Here is an 8,880-nt window from a genome sequence, read left to right as displayed (position 1 = left end):
TCACATGTTGGTATAGGATCAGGCAACATTGTGTCACTATTTTGGCTGCACATCACTTTTAACTCTCTGGAGGATTGCTGCCAACATGTAAAAATTACTACCACTGTTCCTATGAACACTAAATACCAATTAAGGGCTGGAGTGGAGAGAACTAGCCTCTCAGGACACTGGGAGATTCTCTCACTAACTTTGAGCTTCATCGGGAGCATGACGTGGGCTTTAAAGTACTTGGGACGTGGGGTGAAGGCCTGGAGAACATTCACACTCTGAGATGCCTGCCTTCCCGTCTAATGGGGGACAGACTCTGCCGGCTATTAGGGGCCACATGGGAGGCTTCTTTGTAAATCAGATATTCATGCAGCTAGGCTTTATCTGGCTCTTTTGGGTTCTGAGGCCAATGAAGCTTCACAAAGGCCCTACTGTGGGGTGTTATTTACAGCAGAGACTACCTTGGAAACCAGGTATTGCCTAGATTCAGTTTTTGGTCTAAGAGGACTTATGGGGGCTAGTCATTACACTAACAAAAGGGGATTTATGGAAGACATCACATTGGCTCTTAGAGCTTCTTTCAAAGGACAGGACACAGGTAGACGCAGGACTTACTCTCAAGGTTATAAGGCAGAGGAACTCTATCCTGATTCTATATACACACATACACACATAGGGCCTAGTGGCCATTAGTTGGCCTCTGTGCCATTTCCACTAGCTCAGAATTGAGTAAATTATGTGGCAACTGGTCAGAAATGATACTTTTCAACTCTTCAAATGATTCCTGGGTCTTAGATCTCACTAAAACTTTCAGAAACATTTCAATCTGGCAATTTGGGGGAAGGATATGTAGCTGCCAGCTCTGGTTCAGGTGCAGGAAAATGCTCTGCAGGCCTCCACCATACGGGGGGAGGGAGATGAGCACCCGGCACTTAACTTTCTTTTACTGACTTTGGCTGCCAGCGCACAGGAAGCTGCTCTGCGGAGAAGGGCGAAGAGATCCAGCAGGCGGCTCTCTCCTCACGCCACACTCACTCGCTGGGTACGGTTGCTTAGCAGTGGGTGCTGGGCGGGACGTATCTTCAGACGCTAGCTGTGAGCTATCTTGGCGGGCGGGCGGGCGCGCGTCCAGGCAGGGTGCGCGCGTGCCGGCCCTGCCGTGGCGGAGGGGAGGCGTACGTGGGCGGGAGTCTCTAGCGAGTGTGCGGGGTCCGCAGAGGAGCCGGCGGACTTCTGCCTTCGGGCTGGGAGGGCGGGGGCGTGCTTGCCTGAGACGAGTGCGCACGCGGGCCTCTCCGATCACGGCTGCGGGGAGCGTGCGCATGCAGCGGTTGAGCTTGCAGTGGTTGAGCTCCACACGAAAGGCACGGGGTGTCTTTCTCCTGAGCTCCCTGGCTGCCGGCTGCTAAACAGAGGTTACTGGGTGGCATGCCCTGGCAGCGGGAATGCCGCTCCAGACTGGCTGTAGGGGTGCCGAGAGGCAGGGCTTCCGCGGCCTTGGTTCAAGGGGGGAGGGGCCTGCCCGGAGGCTCGCGCAGACTCAGCGGAAGCATATAGCTAGAGGCAAGCTGACTCAGGCCACTCTGGAGTTTGGGCGGCAGCTAGAGAGGTACTGAACTCATAGGCAGATTACAGATCCCAGCTTCGGTGATGCTTGGACCACTGTAGCTCTCTCTGTCCCTAAGACTCCACAGTCAGCGGCGCCTAACTCTCTCTCCCAAGAAATCACACTTCCAGAAACAGTAACAACAAGTCTAAGACCTGAGTTTGATCAGATACACATCAACTTGGGAAAAACATGAGGTTGGGTTGGGTGACGACAGGGGAGTTCACTCTCACTACATTCGCTTATCCATTCACACAATGACAGACCTCCGCTAACCTGGAGGCAGAGTTAAAAAAAAACCCATATGGCGGCAGCTCACGCTGCACTGCGGGAGCAACCCGCTCTGCCTTTCAGATGCACAGACACAGACCGGGGAGCTCTCCATCCCCCCCCCCCCCCATGAGAGAGCCAGAACGTCTTCTAAGACTCCCTGCCGGTAGCTTTACGGTGCGTCCACCTAAGCTGTATTCCTGCCTCAGACTGAAACTTGAGCTCACAGAACAACAGACAGACAGAATGGCCACTTATATACAAAGACTTACCGGCTGGATGCAATCATTCGGTTCCGGATGTCCTGGGGGTTTCAGGGATCCCGGACGGGCCCCCAAATGTTATGCCCAGAATTTGGGGTCCCCAAAGACCACCCAGGAGCCGTGTACCGATGCAAATAGATAAGGGTAGTTTAATCAAGCTCGAGCCAGGTCTCTAACCTTATCTGATGCATCGGAATAGGGAAAGAGCCCTGAATTCATTGTCTGCAGGGTTTTTATAGAATTTTCAAACAACTCAGGTTTCTCAGCTTTACAATCTTTGGATTGGTTAACAATTGACAAACTATGAGATGTTACAGTTTAATTGGTCAGGACTGGTGGTCTTTGTTCTTAGGCTAGGGTAAAGGAAAACATCTGGCCTCTGGCCTTGAGCTGCCTGGCTATTTATACATATATCATTTTCTTGGAGCTAGAGGACGTGTTCAGGCTAATGTACAGAATGGAGATTGACCTTGTCTCTGGAGGGAACTAAAAACTGAGGCCTTGTCTATTTAAAATGCTTTCCTGAGCCTGACTAGAGTTTAGTCAAGCAGTCTCTAGGTAGGCAAAATCAGGTAAAATCAGTTTGGTCTTTACACTATGCTGTGTATAAAATATTCAAATCTATGTACAAATAGAATCTCATCACATGTGGATTACTAATGTATAAATTTTAAAGTCTCAAATATATTGTCACAAGTGCTTTGTTAAATGATCAAAATATGTTGATTATTAGAGCCTTTAAACACCTAATATTTTTGTTTTCATGGGAATTTTGTTACAATTCTATTTGAATCTTTTCTATTTGGGCAATGCTTCTTTGTTAGCTATGGCCCCATCTCCCCACTCTGGAATTGTATGTATCCCTGGGCAGCTTGATTGCAGTTGGGAACCTCAAAGACATTGAAAAGAGCATGATGTAGCTAAGTAGGGTTGTTGTTAAGTGCCATCGAGTCAGTTCTGACCCATGGTGACCCTGGATAGGGATTCTGAGGAGCAGCTGGTGAGCTTGAACCACCAACTTTGCAGTTCAACCGGCTTTGCAGTCTGGCAGGTTGTTGTTAGGTGTCATCAAATGAATTCTGTATAGGGTTTCCATGGCTGTAAGTCTTTATGGGAGCAGCAAGCCTCATCTTTCTCTCTCAGAGTGGCTAGTGGATTTGAACTGCCTACTTTGTATCCAGTACTTATCCCACAACACCACCAGCATTCCTTTGGCACATAATAAGGTTAAATAAATGATAGGAAAACTTTAAAAAATGCTGAATTCAACAACGTTACTGAATTCTACAAGTGAAAAAAAAGCATTAAAAAAAAATCCTCAAAAGAAGCCTTCTCAGAGAATACATCTATCTCCACTTCTGTATGATATGAACCATACATACATAATTACAACTTCATCAGTTACTCTGGATTGGGGAGTGTTTCACCTCCAAATTGCTGTGAGTTCTGATTCAAAGCAGTTGAGTGCTGTAAAAATTCCCACTCCGCTGACAAGCCTGCACACCTTGCTTCTGCTCCCGACATCATCTGAACTCTTATCTAGGTGCAGATTGTCAATCCGGAGATAAACCTGGCTGAATGGCAGTAGTTCAAGGAAGTTCAGAAAGTCATCTTTTATCCCCCCTTTATTTTTATTTAAGGTTTTTATTGTGGATTGAGTGAAAGTTTACAGGGCATATCATCAGTTTTACACTCAACAAATCATACACCTTGTTTCATGACAATTATTATAATCCCCTCCATGTACCGTCAGTTACCAGTGTTTCTATTCAGTTTATCTATATATATATATATATTTTTTTTTTTTTTTTAACTCAGGTATACATAATAATTTACAGCACCAAAGGGCACATTCTTCAAGTCGGCCTCCTTACCACCGTCTCTTAGTCCCTTCTTTCCCATGAATCTAGAGTCCTCAGCTGTTCCTTCTCTCCATGTCCCCATCTCTGTCTCCATCTCTATTGTTGCTGCTTCTCTGGATAAGGTCCTGCATTCTGCTCATGCTCTTCTCCCTTGATGGTTCTAGGGTCCTCTGTTTCTGGGCGGTACTGTTAAATGCTCCCTTGTTTTTGTTATAAAATTAAGTGATTTTGTAAATGACAAGATGTGCTCTTGAAGAGTTCAGAAGGGATGTGGCTAGACAGGGAGGGGAGCTAGGACCAGCCAACTTGCTGTGATCACATGAAGAAAACTAGTATAATGAATTGTTTCTTTACTACTCTACCTGTGAAGCTGAATATCATGAGGCTGAGAACCTTGTTGTGCACAGATGTAGGTATTCAATTGAAATTTATTGAATGACACATTGAAGCATGGGGACCTTTAAAGCTGTCCTGAAAACAGGAAACTGTGGGCCCCAAAGCCAGACCAGCATTAGCTAATGGCATCATCTCATTTAGGTTTTTCTTTTTCTTGTTAATAAGGATTTTCAGTCTGTAGATACATTAATATAAATGCAAGTTGTCATGGCATTGTAAAATGAAAAGTTTGAAGTTGCACTTTCTGGTTGGTTGGATTCTGAATTCGGTTACTATTTACAAACATTTCTACAACTTACAAGTACCAGTTGGTTAACATTTGTGACCATTACAAAAATACTCAACTACCATCGAGTTGATTCCTACTCATAACGACCCTGTATAGGTTTCCAAGGCTATAAAATTTTACAGTAGGGGCCGGTCCTGCAGTAGGCTTTTGCCGGAGTTGACATTTAGCAGGGCGTTGTTAGAAACGGGCTTTCCACCCTAGAGCCATGGCCTAGTTTATCCATAACCTGGTGGAGAAGGCTCCAGCAATGGTAAACCCTGCCGTGACTTACTCGAAGCCTCAAATGGCCAGAATTTGGTATTATGCCAAGGTGGAGCTGCTTCCTCCAACCCTGAAAAAAATAGTCCGTAGTGCTAAAACTGGTTGCTTCAAACAGCTCACAGTTAAGGACGCTCTGCTGAATGGTTTGGTGGCCACTGAGGTGTGGATGTGGTTTTATATCGCGAGATCATAGGCAAGCGTGGCATTATTGGCTATGGTGTTTGAAGACCAATCTTTACCCTCTGATTATATTGGTTAACTATTTGTTCTTGGACCATATGTGATCAGACTGCTATCTGAATACAATAGATAATTATGAAATTGGAAAAAAATAAAACAAACAAAACCTCAACTTTACAGAAGAAGGTGGTTTTATTTTTCCTCCCGACGAGCAGTTGGTGGGTTTATACTGTCAACTCTGGTTAGCAGTCCAGTTCTGACCCGATAGCACCATCAAAGCTCCTTAGAATCCCTCTCCTTTTTCTGTATTGTCTCAACAGTAAGATACTCAGTTCACACTTCTATCCCCTGACATGTAGGTTTGTATCTTCTTTCCACAGACTATGATCTCTGTCTTCCTCCAATGCCTGAAATAAAGCATTGTGAGCATTCAGTGAAGGATAGTAACAGTAATGAGAGCAACTCTGCAGTTTCTTTTAGAAGAGGAAAGGACAATTTTTCCTATTTTGTTGTTGTGAAAATATATCAAAACATTTGCTGATACAAGTACGTGCTGTTGAATTTGTTCTGACTCAGTGACACTGTTGGTGTTGTTAAGTGCCGTCGAGTCAGTTCTGACCTACAGCAGCTTTGTATAGTGTTTCCGAGGAGCAGCTAGTGAGCTTGAACCGCCAGCACTGAGGTTCAAGTCGACTTTGCAGTCCAACGCATTAGCCAGGAGCTGAAATTCTCATTTTTCTCACGCGGAGCAATTGGTGGATTCAAATTGCTGACTCTGTTATTAAGACCCCATGGATAACTAACTACCCCACCAGAGCTCCAACTCAACAGTGTCTACAGGTGAAATTCAGTGTCTGATTACGTCCACATGCAATCTTGATCACGATCATTTTCTCAGTTATTCCACCACCATGAACATGAACTCAGTGCCTCCTAAGCAAAAATTCTCCCTTACCCTCCTCTCCCCTCGGGCCCCAGGTGGCCACTAATAATCTTTGGCATACATATATTTGCTTATGTAAGTGAGATCATACAGTATTTGCCACTTTGTGACTAACATTTCACTTAGCGGAATGGTTTTCAGTGTTCGTCCATGTTGTGGCATGCATCCGGACTTCACTTGTCTTCATGGTTGAGTAATACTCTCTTTTACGTACAGGTTTTTGTTTTTTAAATGCCGTCTTACACTTTTTTCTCAGACTTTTCTCCCCTCTTTTTACTAAGAAGCATGTGAGAAGATGAAACCTCTCCAGAGTGGAGTACTGCATGAGTCCAACTCTCGCAGGGATGGGGGGGTCCGGAGGGAGACATGGAGTCGGCGAAAGTGGAAGTAATTGAGGAGTCTCCGCTTAGATGGAGGCCCCAGCTCAGCAACAGTCTTTATTTATACTGAAAGTTACACAATGCATAATGATTTGATACTTTGATATTTTCCCTTGAATTATTATACATTTTTAATGATAACATTCTTTCCTCTTGTGATTATAAAATCTTAACAAAAGTATTTCTATAATGTCCCACTTGACCTTTCCATATCCTGTTCATTTTCTGACCATTAGGTACTTTTCTTCTGATATCATCTCTTCTTCTACGTAAGTGATAGACTGTCTTTTCTTATTCCTACTAATAGGTCGCTATGAGTCGGAACCAACTCCATGGCTCATAACAACAACAACAACAACTAAAAGGTCAATTTGAACTTTACACAGATCATTTCTACACTTTAAACTTTTAACTACATTCCTTTTCTAGTATAAGTTTCTGTTGACCCAATCGTCTTTGCCCACAGTATCCCATAGTTTCTTCTGGCTATTCATTAATTCTCTACTCTACATAAGGTACTACCCATCTTCTCTATAGCTACAACATTGCCAACATTTATTCAATGGCTTTGTCTTTCTAAAGTATTCATTAAATTACCTAGCAACAGCATTTCTATGTTTCTTTCTTTCTTCTGGGGTCATGAGGCATGCTGAAGGGCCCAACCTGGCTAATTGCTGCAGAAAAGGGAGACTACTAAATTTTGTTCACTTTTCATTTATGTTTTCCATTCTCTGCCCGTCTATGTAGGCTCCTGTATATGGTAGTAGGGGGTCTGTGGGTTCTGGTCAGTACTAGGTATCCCACTTCCCTCGAGGGGCCACCATAATCTGCCACCTATCTTAAGTGGGACCCATGGGGGTCGGTCAGCTTCACTTTTGCTTTCTCTCTGCCTCTGTAATCTTATAAATGCAGCTGCTTCATATTTGGGTTTTCCTTTGAATCTGATCCAGTAAAGTTGAGACAATTGTTGCAAGACTGGTTTTTCCTGAGCTCGGCAGAACTCACAGTGGGAGCCGTGAATGTGGCAGTACAATATATCCCCACAAGTGGGATCAGAATTACCCCAAGGAAAAGAGACAACGGATGCGTTCCCAAAAGACATCAACCGTGCTGATGCCTCTTCTTTGCCAGAACTGTGTCAAACGGCAGTAGGGGGTTGTCTCCTGACATCCCACTATGGGTTCTATAAAAAAACGTGAATTCAGAAAAAATCAGTCTTGCATAAATTGTTTCAATTTTACAGGAGTAGAGTCAAAGGGGATTTTAAAGAAACAAAGAAACACCCTAGCCTGACATTTTGATGAATGTCATAGAACAAATGAACTAAATAAATGTTGGGAATGTTACATGGGCTATGAATAGAGTCTTGTATAGGTCAGAAAATAGGTAACTAAAGGGGACAATGGGGTGGTGTGGGGTAAGAAAATGAATGAATGACTGTAACTTATAAGAGGAAAGTAATTTAAATTAAGATGTTAAGAGTAGATATGACCTTTACAAAGAACAGGAAAAAGCAGTGTGTCACCTATAAGAATGATGAGAACAGGGAAGAAAGTTGTGGTTTATGACCTTTACAAATAAAGGTCCCATAAAATTCATGAGATTCATTATTAAACACTATGTAAGGATATATGAAAAGAATGATATAATATGTAATCAATATGAGTAATGATCTAAAAATGAAATCATGAAATGTAGGAAAAATGCCTCAATTTACTTTCACTTCACAGACTCCATGTCTCCTTCTGAATCCCTGGACTTGCCAGAGCTGGACTCCAACAGACCACAGCCTGCATTCAAGGTGTTGGGGGCTTTCCTGTTTGGGGGTTGCAGTGAGTCAGTCCCTGACAGATCTGGCCAAGGAAATAGCATTGATGACCCACGTTTCTGGCTTCTGCTGACCCTAACAGGAGTCATGTGACCTGTGGGCTGAGCAGTACCAGAGGAAGGTGACTAAGGTCATGTGACGTGCAGGCTGAGCTGTACCTGAGGAAGGTGACTATGGTCAAGTGACATGGGGGCTGAGCAGTACCTGAGGAAGGTAACTACGGTCATGTGATGAGACAGCTGAGCAGTACCTGAGGAAGGAGATCAGGGGGGGCCCAGCTCATGTGGTCCCATCCAGCAACCTTCACATTAGGCAGTGATGGGGAGGTCACCAAAACCTCCACCCCCTAAAGACAGATTTGGGTCTGAGGGGAGGGTGGGGGCTAGGAAATTCTCCCAGATGTTAGAGCAGGAGGTGAGGTAGAGGACAGGCAGAGAGGCAGTCTCTGGGGAGGGCCAGGCCACAAGGCAGATCCTGGGCAGTAGAGGCCAGTACTGCCTGAGAGGTGGACCGCCTGGACCAAGTTCAGTCTCTCCCCTTATGCTCTCCTCGCTTACCATCACTTCATCGTTTTCAATAAATTGACTTCCTTTTGTAAAACTCCAATCTATTTT

General features: G+C 44.4%; 1 pseudogene; it reads left to right on the top strand.

Annotated features, from left to right (window-relative positions):
• Nucleotides 1-4,879: 4,879 nt before the first annotated feature.
• Nucleotides 4,880-5,160, top strand: LOC102836831 (annotated as a pseudogene).
• Nucleotides 5,161-8,880: the final 3,720 nt, after the last annotated feature.

Source organism: Chrysochloris asiatica, unplaced genomic scaffold (genome assembly GCF_000296735.1).
Source record: "Chrysochloris asiatica unplaced genomic scaffold, ChrAsi1.0 scaffold00630, whole genome shotgun sequence".
Taxonomy (NCBI): Eukaryota; Metazoa; Chordata; class Mammalia; order Afrosoricida; family Chrysochloridae; genus Chrysochloris; species Chrysochloris asiatica.
Note: the sequence above shows the minus strand (reverse complement) of the source record. Positions and strands in the feature narration are given on the sequence as shown.